Source organism: Lagopus muta, chromosome 2 (assembly GCF_023343835.1).
Source record: "Lagopus muta isolate bLagMut1 chromosome 2, bLagMut1 primary, whole genome shotgun sequence".
NCBI classification, from domain to species: domain Eukaryota; kingdom Metazoa; phylum Chordata; class Aves; order Galliformes; family Phasianidae; genus Lagopus; species Lagopus muta.
Genome location: NC_064434.1, coordinates 82,491,538 through 82,504,154, shown reverse-complemented (window position 1 = coordinate 82,504,154; position 12,617 = coordinate 82,491,538). Strand labels below are relative to the sequence as shown.

At 41.9% G+C, this 12,617-nt stretch overlaps 1 long non-coding RNA gene across 1 annotated transcript in view; it reads left to right on the top strand.

Moving 5' to 3' along the window:
* The window catches only part of LOC125689168 (uncharacterized), a 29,867-nt gene extending 17,789 nt beyond the window's left edge, over positions 1-12,078 (top strand). The window contains exons 2-3 of the long non-coding RNA XR_007375098.1: positions 10,512-10,570; positions 11,980-12,078. This is a non-coding gene — a long non-coding RNA (uncharacterized LOC125689168). The remainder of the gene's footprint in view (positions 1-10,511; positions 10,571-11,979) is intronic.
* The last annotated feature ends 539 nt before the right edge of the window (positions 12,079-12,617 follow it).

Genomic DNA, 12,617 nt, shown 5'->3' with positions numbered 1-12,617 from the left:
CAGGCAGCTGTTGTGACCAGAAGAGTTATAAGCTGGAACTTCTTTCTTTAGGCTTTCCTATTAAAGGTGAAGGTAATGGCTCTTCTCTTGGCCTTTGGAAATTCTCAGAGCAAGCTCTAGTGTTGTTATGGTTTGGATGTTGTGGTCTTGGAAAGATAAGATGGTGAGAAATCACCTTTTCCGTTTTCAAAGGTACCATGGCTATTGCAGTAATGTTGCTAATTCTTTGCATGTGAGATGCACAGAAGAACAACAGTAAAAACTAAATAGAAAAAGAGCTTCCATGTGCTGTGATTTAACATTCAAGCACTGTAGTGTTTGACACTTGCTGCTGTTTGTTGTATTCCACAAGCATGAGTATGCGAAGTATGATGCAGCCCATTGAAACAGAGGGTTTAAACAAATTCTTCAGCTGTGCACCTAAGTGAAGAACTGACCCTGAATGATCACAGGGTGATAGTGTTTGCAACGTGTCAGGTGAAACACAGGGAAACTAAAGGGCAGCACCTACTGAGGCAACAAAACATATTTTCATTCCACAGTCTCTAACAGATCCATGGTATTAACTGCTGTGGGATAGAATTTTGCAAAAGGACTGAAAGGACAGATAAAATATTGGTTTAAAAAAAAAAAAAAATCAGTTGTCCATTTGCCAGAGTTGACTCCCTCAGAAAAACTATCCACTGTTTACTGATCCATGGGCAATTTATGTCTTTAACTGGAGCTTCACTGCAGCAGATGATGTACTGACAATGTGGAGAGAGTAAATTCCAGTTCTAATGTATTAAAAATCTACGTACATTCTCAAAGAAAGGATGAAGATATTGGTAACCAAATGCCACTGTATTTCAATTTTTCTATACTATTGTTTGAACTTAAAAAAAAAAAAAAAAAAAAAAAAAGGGGGGGGGCGGGGCAGAAAAGCTTGGAAAGAAGCTTTCCTTGTAAGGATTAGGTAAATAACATATCCATATTCAGAAATTAGGGAGGCAGTGGAAGGATGTCACTGTTCCTGTGAAGTTGCAGGTAGTGAGTGTTAGAGACTGGACAAAAGGCAGTCTTGTCCAATACGGAAATTCTGTTTCTGATTATAGAGAGTACAACATAGCTGAAAAATCTGGAAAGATATTTTTCATGAAATAGTGTTTTATTTCCAGTGCTGACCACTCAAACACTGTGAAATTTACCCTGTAATAATGAGACTGACTTTTAAAATCAGGGGGCTTTGAAATGATAATGTTGGAGGTCATCTTAATATGCTTTCAGTTGTATAATCCCTTGGGATTAATATTAAATATAAATACGTACTGTATTCTGAGCAATAGCTGGGGCAGCCAGCCCAGCCTTCCTTTACAGCCCCCCATCTTATCAATATTCTATGTGAAGAAATGTGCCACATTCTTAGGAGAGAATCAGCCCTATTAGAGCTGGTAATTGCTCTGTGTCCAATTGCTGCTGTGAGGAACTTGTTTGGGGGCACAATGAATCCAAACCTTCCACCCATCCCCCAGAGCTGGCTACAGTCCACCATAGAGGTACAGTTTATCTTAATACACTTCACTGCTCAACACAAGCTAAGAACAGACACACTTAAGGGGTAGCTCTCTGGGTTGTCTGATGTCATTGCAAGTATAAATAATGATGGAGTCAGTTGGAAGCATCAGAGTAGAAGGTCAGTGTAGGCATAGAAAGGAGCAAGGCAGCTCATCTCTGCCTGGAACGGAAATGAGTCCCCTGGCCTGATATCTGATTGCTGTGTGCTGTCCACTTGAGTATCCCAGCAGAGCTGAGCTTTATTTTCCTCTCTCAGGGAAGCAGTCTCAGCAGAGAAGTGCCAGATGCTGAGATAATTTGAGGAAGTGGAAAGAAGTGAGCTATTTACCCATCTGGAGATGCTTTTATTTTCAACTGCTATAATTTTCAGCTGCCTCTTTGAATTTAGGTCAAAGAGTCTGGTATACAGCTCTGTCCAGATAACATTGGGCTATAGAAAATGCTTGTTGGGTGTCATTGGGGTAAAAGTGATGGCATTTATTTTCTGTTGTCCCACTTCTTGTGCAGTCACTGAGATAGGATGAAATGTGACAAAGCATGGCCAAATGCGACCAGACATAGCCCAACTTCCATTCCCTGGTTGCTAGCAAGTCTCTGAAATTGGTCTTCACTGCTTTGCTCCTAGTGAACATGGGAAGAGTGAGTCTGATTTTTTTTTTTTAATTTTTTTTTTCCCCATATTAATGAGATATTATAGAAGGAGGTAAGCAGCTGTGGAAATAACATGGAGAAGAAGACTTGGAGGATCTTATTAGTCACAACATTGTGATTAGTTTTAAAGATTGGAGTTTGAAGATAGCGCTAATGTTGGGCTGGGATTTTACACACAAAGTTTGTCAGCAGACAAAGTTACTGTTACAGTCACACCTGGTAGGATCTCCTTCCCTTAGAGAAAAATCCAGTGTCAGATGCCTTTCATCTCCAAAGACAATTCATGAAAATAAGCCCATGTGAATCTAGCAGCTGCCTTTCCCCTGACCTGAGCTTCTCTGCTGCCAATGTTTTCCTGGAGTCCCAATCTATATTTCTATCTTGAAATCCCTTATCACTGAAATTGATCCATATCCTGTGATTCTCTTGTATGAAGTTAAACTGAGTCTATTAGAACTCACCTGTGCCTCAGGCAATGATCTGGCTTCATCTCAGCTGGCTCTGAGAACCTCTCCATGAGAACCAAGTGCAGTGGTTCTGGCTTGGAGCAGCATAGACTTAAACATGAAACTTGAAGGCATAGATGCAAGGACTCCTTAAATGTACACACATAGGAGTACACGTGTTCACTCACACCTGTACCTTTTGTGGTTTCTTTTCTTTTTCCTAACAAATATTTTTAGTCTTTCTGTCTTGGGCAAAAACAAAATAAAGCAATTGGGCAGTTTTCATATAGAAAATCACTGCACTTTCTGCAACCAATTTCTGACAGAAGAGAAATCCAAAGGGAATTCTTATAGCAGCTTAGAGAAGCTTCCTGACTTTTTACTGATCCTTTGGGTGATCCGAGTCCTAACATTAATTTCTTCCTTTATGCCATTTTCAGCTGTTCTGTGTTGCTATTAGGATACAGTGCAGGTTAAGGATTAGCTGCTTCTATCTGTAGTTTGGACTTCAGGTAGAGCCTTTCTCTTTCTTTCAGGTATAACCATGAATAATGACCATTGTGTCAAACACTGTCCAGGTGTTCACTCATAAATATTCACAAATCATTGTTGTGTGTGAACATAAATCTGTTACCTAAGCATGAATGTGAAATTGCCCAGGCAGATGATGAGTATTCATTGTCTAAGTTGACTCTGAATTTCACACAAACTGCCATTTTAGCAGCTTGATATAACAGTTCTTTCACAACGAGTCCACAGCTCTACAAGTCACTTCTCAGAGTGAAAACAAAGAAATTATCATTGTGCATGGTGGTTTCCCATGATCTTCTGATCGATGTACAAGGCAAGCAAGAAGTCATTCTGCATTTTCTTTCTCAGAGCAGAAATGACCAGAAACGTGGTCTTGTGAACCACCACCCCAGATTGCATGCATTCATTCCTTGTTTTCTTAGGCTTTCTAGAGCAATGAAGAATAAACCCCAGAAAGTCTACGTGAAGGTAAGATCCAGCTTATTTCTGTGGCTGTGCTAGAGCTGTGCTTAATACTAGGAGGAAGCGGAGTATTCTCAGACCATTTGAAGGCTATTTTGTGCCATTGGAAAGTCACCAGTAGTACATAATATCTTGGCAATGTTTTGCTGCTCCATCTGCAGCACCTGTCTCAGCAGCTATAAATTTCTCTATTTCTTTATTTGTAGTTTAGCCTGGCAGGCAGCTAAACTCTGCACAGCCATTCACTTATCCCTATGACTTTAGGATGGGGAAGAAAGTCAGAAAAAAGGTAAAACTTGTGGGTTGAGATAAAGACAGCTTAATAAGACAGAAAATAATAGAATAAAGGAATCACAGAATGGCTTGAATTGGAAGTGACCTCAATGATCATCTAGTTCCAATCCCCTGCCATGGGCAGGGCTGCCAACCACTTGATCTCAGATAAACCCAACACAGTCAGCCCTGCATTTGTTCCATCACTCCTGCTTTGTTTCCTCTGTGAAACATGCTCTGGGTAGGCAAACACTGTGGTCGGGTTGGGTAAGCTTCATCGGGATTCCTCTAGTATTCGTTTACATTTGAGTGAAAATAAAATTGTGTGATATCAATCAGGTTATTATAAAAGCTGTGAGAGCGTTGAATATTGCTGCCTGAAAACGTACAGGTGTCAAGAAATAAGCTACCAGTTTTGTTGTGACAGTACAATATTTCTAACATCCTCTTTCCTTGATGGAATCCTTCTTGTGAGGGGACTGGTTGTGATGGATGTTTTCTGAGATTGATCAGTAGCTAAAATGTTAATATCAGTAGTAATAATTACATGCCAGAGTTCAGAGGAGCACGTCCCGTCACAGGAAGAGATGTGATTTACATGGAGAATGAGAATCCTGGATCTGGAGATCAATTTAATTTAATTGATGGTGTCATTAATTTTCTGACTCATTGCAGAAAGTCAGGATGTCACATTCCTTAGCTCACCTGTTTGCTTTTTTTTTTTTTTTTTTTTTTAAAGAGAGTGTAGCTGGGATGTGACAGGAAAAGCAGATAAAATTCCTTCATATTTGATCAGACACTGGTTTTAAAAATGTTTCCTTTGCTGCAGCCCAAGTGACCTGTTCAAATTCTTTTGTAAGTTTTCGCTTACAAAAATGTCTGTCCTTTGTGCTAGTGATTTGCTGAAAACAAAACAAAAAAATCATAAAAGCTCAGGCAGACAGGAAACATGGGTCTCATCGAATGGAGGGACAATAGTGTTTGACATTACATGGCACTACTTGGCTGATGAGAGAACAGAGTGGCTTAAAATCCCTTTAGATAAGGGGAGATAATGGTCAGGGAGAAAAACAATAGTTTTAAGAGCTTCCCTGAGCCAAAGCAGAGATGAACAGTTTACCACCTCATGCCTGCAGGATGGTGATGTGAGTCACTCCTTTTAAAGAGAGAACTGTGGAGAGGGGAAAAAAAAAAGGGGGGGGGGGGGGGAACCCACAGAATAAAGATTAAAAAAGGTAGTGACTCTTCCTCAGGAGAAAGCTCACAAATGGAAGCTCACAGGAGCAGAGGTGATTCTGACAGGACCTGCTCATGCCCCGTGCAGGCTTCAGCTGCAAGGTGTGGGTGTACAGCAGCAGGATGGAAAGGGCTGCATGTGTGCTAGGAATTGCAAACTGTTCTCCAGAACTGTGTAAAACCTAGGTGTGAAGAAGGGCATGGATTACTTTTCTCTGAGATTCACGGAGCCTTGGCAATATGGATGCTAAGAAAATATAATTTCTTTTAGTAATCTGTTGTATCCCAAAGCTGCTATCTTGCAGATCATTTCAAATATCTCAGGGTATTCTTGGCCATGCTGCAGCATAGGGTAACTCTGTTGGCAGCTGAAGAATTCTACCTGTTCCCAAAATAAAAGTGGGACCTGTTTGCAGCCAGGCTGGAAGCTAGTAAGGATAGCAGGGCTGGCTGCACACCTCACTCTGGGATGTCACCATGGCAGCATTGCTACTTCACAAAGTCACATTCAAGACCCATTAAAAGACCAGTTTTATTTCCTGAATGCTAACACAGAAGCAGCTGTTTACTGTAGTGTGGAAAAGAAGGCTGAACTGCAGCACATAATGGTTTAGCTGTACCTTTTCTACCTTACTGCATAAAAACGGTGTGGAAAATGTTCTTCCCAACAGTGCTCAAATTGGAGACTCCTAAGCTCTCCTCTTGGGGGATTTTATTCAAACTTACGTGTTGTTTGGGAATTGTCACAGACTTGCTAGTGGCACTGACACAATCCTGTAGCAATGACAGCGATTGCTATATACTGCAAAAGGGAATGCTGTTTCTGAGCACACTTTTACAAGCCTGCCTATTAAGAGAAGCTGTAGGTTTTGGAAAAAGCGTTTTTGTTTCCTTTGGCCTCTATGCATTCATTGTCATAGAAACATAGAATGGATTGTGTTGGAAGGGACATCTAGTTCTAACACCCTAAAATAGGGTGGGTAGGGTTGTCATCTGCTAGATCAGGTTGTGTGCTATTCTTTCCTTTTTCCATGTTACCCTCTTGAGAGTGTGAGGTAGCCTGTGATACTGTGCCCCTAGCATGAGTCTCTGCTCCTCAGAGTGAATCCATGTCTATGTGTGCACTGCTTGTTCTGGAATCAGAGCCTTCTATATAGCATCTGTGTTTCAGTAGTGTTACTCTGAATGCTTTTCATTAAGATGCGTTTTCATCATAGAATCATAGAGTGGTTTGGGTTGGAAGGGACCTTTTTAAGATTGCGTTGCTTTAACCCCCCAGCTATAGATAGGGACAACTCCCCCTAGACTAGGTTGCCCAAAGCCCTATCCAGCCCAGCCTTGAACACCTACAGCGAGGGGCATCTACAACCTCTCTGGGCAGCCTATTCCAGTGTCTCATCATCCTCACTGTAAAGATTTTCTTCCTAAAATTTAGGATAAATCTACCCTCTTCCAGTGTTTCCCTAGGAACACATATATGCAACTCCAGATGGTGTCATATACCACCAGCAAAAGTTTTTGCTGATGAAAAGCCCAGCACGGATTTATCCAGTGGCAGGATGTTACCTGCTGTTGACTCAGTTTGCTTGCCGTGGTGTGTTTTATGAAGATAAACTGTCATGAGAAAACTTTACCTTGTATTCACTGTATGGAGAATAAGCATTCCAACTCTACTTTGTATTTTATCTGAAAACATCCTGAGTTTTTTCAGACATCTGCAGGCATAGGGCAGACCTGATGTGTTTACCTGGCATATAGCAGCACCCTAATTTGAACATTGTTTCTGTGTTCAAACCAGCGGATAGCTGAGGATGAAGCATGACACTGACTAGGTCCTTTTAACATTTTGATTGGCAGGTCTCTACATCCTGCTGCTCACATTGCCTGGACAAGGAAACCATCTCATTAATAACAAAGAAAGAAAAAACTGAAGGCCATTGCCTTATTTTGTCTAGGTGTAAGTTATAAGCCTTTGACATTGTAAGAGCAGTCCACACACATGCTCCTCAAAGCCCAGAATTCAAGTTGTCTGTGCGCAGGAGCCCTATTAAAAAGCTAACAGCCAAGCGATAGAGCTATCCAGCTGTGCTTTCCCCAGGGAGGGCAATGAGTGTTACTGGCTGTCAGCTGTTAGCCTGTTGCTCAGCCCAAGGAGAGTGTTGCTGGAGGATCCCAAAGGAGAGGTGTATGTTGCAGTAAAGTGCACATGTACAGCATCAGTACCTAACAGGCCACTAGCTCCAGCAACTGGGAGCAGAGCCTACGCTGGAGCTGCCCCTGCATGCTCAGAACAGGAGATGCACCTCAGCCCTCCCGAAGAGCATATGAGGCATTGCTGTCACTGCCTGAAAATGGGTAGATGTGCAAAGGAACTGAAGAGACCACTAGGGAAGAAAGCTAATTCAGATGCAGCAGAAATGCAGTGTTTCCTGCCTGTCTGTGGAGGCAGGTAGCAAGCCAGGTGCCCTCTGACAGCCTCCAAAAGAGCATGAAGTACCAGAGAGAGAAATAAAAGTCCCTCAGAGTAAAACTGAGTAGCACAGAAATTAAAATTGAAGGCAGAAACAGGGAAAAACTGATGAACAACTCTTCAGAGCTGACACTCTCAGACACAGGCTGCAGTTCTGGGCAGTGAGCTGCAGATGTGGATGTCTGTAGCAGTCCATGCAATGCTTTAATTAAATTGCCTGTTTTTATTACGGTGTCCCATATAATATCCTTCTTGCTCAGGTTTCCACTGGCATACCTTTCTTGTTCAGTCCAAAGCAGATTCAGGATTTTTTTTTTTAACAAGTCTGTTTTTTCTATTCTACTGATAGATTTCAGATTCATTTTCTTTGGACTGCTTCTTTTCACCCTCTTGGAATAGGGAGGTGGTGGAGTCACCATTCCAAAGGGTGTTCAAGAAACATGTGGATGTAGCACTGAGAAACATAGTGGGCAATATTGGTGATGAATTGGGGTTGGACTAGAAGGGGAGTGTACTGAAGCTGGGGGCACCTCTGTGGTGTTCCAGGTCCTTCAGAAGTCTCTAACATTCCCTTTGCTTCTGCTTGTTTTAAATGTCCTTGTCCTTGCAGAGAGAGTTCATTCTCCCAGGAATGTGATAGGATGTTGGAGCTTGGGGCCTTGAGTGTGACCTTCATATCTGTCATTGTCTGTGCTGTGTTCTATAGGCTGGTGATCTGTTGTGGGGACAAGTCTTTGTTTCAAGTCAGCACAAGATCAGACCCTTATGCTGTTCAGAGCCCTCATTTCGAAGTTTACTTTTTCATTCTTCACTGTTGCAGAGCATCATGTGAGCCGTAGTGAGTTCTCAGAGTCTTCTGCTGTTAAATTGCTTTATTTTCTGTATTAAACTTCCTGCTCTCCCCACAGTTCCTGCATCACTTTCTGAACCACAAAAGTAAGCTGCAGGCAGTGCAGTAGAGTGGGGGTAAATAACAACTTGTAAATTAATCCCAAAGCAAGATGACTTCAGTTACAACAGCCTTTTCCACAGACATTTCTTGCTTTAATGCAAAATGAAAGAGATCTGCACCCTAGTGGAAATGCAGGCTACTTTTTGAAGGAACTAATACCATTTTATGGTAGCATCCCTATCTTGACAGCTTAAGGGAAAGACCTGAAAAGGTAGCTGTTGTACCGCCTTACGTGCTTTGTGTAGCAGCATGAGTTCTTTCTCTGCTTCCCCTGGAATTGCTTGTAAAAGAATTTATCTTCTCTTAAATAAACACTGAAGATTAAGCTAAATAAGCATCACATTTTACTCTGCTCTCCGGCTGTAAGCCCCATGGTTCCAGTGGGTGGGTTCATCCTGCATCTTGAGGCCATCTGAGTCTTGCAAGCTGTACAGGCTGCACGATCCCCTGAGCCTGAATACATCTGGATGCTTAATGAAGTCTGCAGTCCACTGGTTAGCTATGTGGCAGGAGGGCAGGCAGAATACACAGCTGCATTAATGATCAATGTGCTCTGTCCTTACTGAGTGGAGAGAATGAGAAGGAAATGGCTTTCTTCCTTGGAAGTGAAAACAGTTATTCAGGGGGGTTCCTACTTCTCTTCTTCCAAGACAGCTGAGTCTGGAGGAGGGCTGCGTGTGCTGGTTGTGAGTAGGAGCAAAGAAAAGCCTGGACTATTTTCAAAATCACCTCTATGCTCCCATGAGGCCAGTTTAGTGGAGAGATTTCAGCAAATGGAGAATTACAGTGTACTGGGCAAGATGAGGGCCTTCCTTTGGCGCCCAGTTCTGCTGGTGCCCTCTGCTGGTCCAGAGGATGCAAGCTACCCTCTGGACTTTCCAGCCTTCCACAATCACCTTCACAGGCAGCCCATGCCATGTTTTTTATCAGCCTATGATCAATGGCTCACAGTATTTACACCCTTTCCTGCAGCAGCTGTACAGTGGAACAGAGATGAGGTGTGAGCATCCAGAACTGCCATCTTTTCCCACAGAGAGATTTCAGTCCAGATTCCAACATCCTGATTTTCACTGGGGATCTGGACCATTCTCTCCACCTCATTACTGTCTCCCTATTCTAGGATATGATAAGGTTAGCCATCCACTTCATTCAGGAAAGTGTCTTGATGTTCTTCAGTCTCTGTAGTACTAAGGAATAAAGACTCAATTTTTTTCTACATTCATAAGCCACAATTCTTATCTTGCTGCTTCCTGGGGTCCCATGGAGAACACTACAGCCACAGCACCACGTTCTCCTGTGATTCTACCTTCCCCCTTGTGATTGCAGCTGTTTCTGTGCTAATTACCCTGCCTAGCTCAGTTGGTTGAGTGCTTCTGTTATTAAATAAACACTGCTGTTGTATCAGCCTCTGGTGAATTTCTGGAAGCACTACCAGAAAAGTTGGAGCATCCCGCTGCTTCTGCCTCTTGTGGGGTAGATGTGGGAATATGATTTGGTGTGTGTATGTTTTTGTAATAGCACATTCATCTTTTTACAATCACTTCTAAGTGAAGATGGTTTTTCTTGTTTTTTTTCTTTTTCATTTTCTCTTTTCTTTTTCCTCATAATTTCCACTGGACATCTGTTCTTTGTTGACATTCAAACTTTATTTCATTATGTCTATATTTTCCATCTTAATATTGCTCAACAGGAGGATGTATTAGAGACTAAAAAGCAAAATGTATATTCTGTGTACCTGTAGGATAAAAGATGATGGGCTCCTATCATAATCTAAGTGGGGATGTATGTGGAAAAAGGCTTGCAAGTGGCTTCTGCACCGAATTTGTGTGTGCTAAACTCAAAAAGACGTCTTTAAGTCCTTTTTACATGTAGATGTGAAAAGCCTTTTGTCTGATCTGGCAGTGTTTGACTTCTGCTTTGTAAATTAATTTTCCAGACACAGGAAACTGGGCTCATCCTTTCCAAGCTAACCCAGCATCTGATAATTTAACCCAGGTATTTTTGCATATCCTTGCCAGTAATGATTAACCTTCCTTTGGGATTTAGTAATTTCAATCCAGAGATATTGTGGGATATGGCTGATTGAACAGTGAGAAAACCCGTGTAACTTTGTTGTCTAGAATGAGGTTCATTGGCTATTTGCAGAGGCACTGCAACTCATTACTCACCAATATCTCAGTGACTGCTGGGAATTTACGAAAATGTTTGCAAACTGGGAATGTTTTGAGAACACATTTTGAAAATGAGTTATTTGCTATTTGTTGTTCAGTGGTCTCCTGGACGAAGACATATTCTACAATTCTGTGATTCTGCGATATCCCACAGTTCTCATCATTGAGCCCAAGAGCAAAAGTTATGCCAAATGATTATTCACGTTGCATGAATGACTGGGAATAAAAGTGAGACAGTTGTGAACAAATTATATTATTGAAATTATTTATCTGTACTAAGTAGCACAGATTTATAAACAAGCATGAGTTGAACTGAGCTTGCTTGAAGGAAGCCAGTACTTATATTTGATGCTTTCTTAATCTGTCCAAGAATCCTGTTATCCATTAAGATACGTGATATTATAAACACACAACATTTTAGTCTCTTGCCTGTTTTACTGTGTGACAACTTTCAAAATATGGGCAAGATATCTCCAATACAGTAATGTATTCCTGAACCCACAAACAACCTAGTCCCTGAAAGACATGTGAACTGTCTCATTTGTCTCCATTGAACCCTACATGTGAAATGTAACGAGCATGAGAATGGTGATGACTAAAATAGTATTTCATTTCAATAGTTTATTAAAGATTGCAGAAAATGTGTGCATGGAGATGGTCACATATGAAAGACTAGGAAAATAGACCAGAAAAACCTGGAGCAAGCAGCAATTTACAAGTAGAATGAGCCTGTAAAATTAGTAGAGATTGAGAATGTTTACTTCACTTGAGTTTCCCTTCTTAAATCCCTGCTTATGAATACTGAATGCCTTGATTAGTTTATGAATAATTCATCAACACAACACACAGAAAAACTGAGAAAGTGTTTGCTTTCGTGAGTTTTAACCACTGTTTTACTTGAGACATAACAGAACTCAAGGTATGTAGAGGAATTGCTGAATAGGTGTGGCTGCTATGAGTCCCATGGGAAGCTTACTTTTTGAATATTGCTTGTCCTTCCAGGACTAGCTAGTGATGAATCTGGGCCCTGAAGGACAGATCATCCAAGGAGGTAGTTCTTATGTAGCAGAACTGTGAACTTCTTACCCTTCTGGGAGTTTTGTAGTGTGGCGCTACAAGCGATGTCCATTCACTCATGTATCTCTGTTGCAACAGAATTGTATCACACTCTCCCATCTCCATCTCAGAGTTGTATCCCACCTCTATCTCAGTAAGCTCACTCATTATTTTCAGGAAAGGGTAATGGTGCTGCAGGAGCTGCTGAGGGCAGGAAGAGCCTCCTGTGACCCCTAGGATGGAACACAAGTCTGCTAATATTGGTGCATTCCTCAGGTATGGTTTGTGTAAACTACATCAGGCTGGTCAGATGAAAAGTCTCTCCATCTCTTTGCAGTCCAGATATGGTCCACATCAGTGCTCCAGTTGACTGATGTGAGATGGGATTGACGAGAGTCAGGAGGTGTTAAGCAGAGGCATGTAGATGTATTTGCCACAAGGGATCATGAAAAATGGGACTGCTTCTCTTGCATGCAATCATAGAATCATAGAACTACAGAATGGCTTGGATTGGACTGGGACCTCAAGGATTTTCAGGTTGCAACCATCCTGCCACAGACACAGTTGCTAGTTGTTAGATCAAGTACTGGATCAGATTGCCCAGGGCCATGCTGCCTGGCCTTAAACACTTCTAGGAACAGGGCATCCACAATCTCTTTAGGCAAGGTGTTCCAGCACCTCACCACTCACTCAATTTCCACTACACCACATTACATAAGTGATGTGGAAGACTGTGGTAGTAAGGCAGAAGAGGGTAAGGCACAGTTCCTTCTGCCGTGGAAGGTATGGCAGGAGCCTGCTGTTAGAGGACTGTG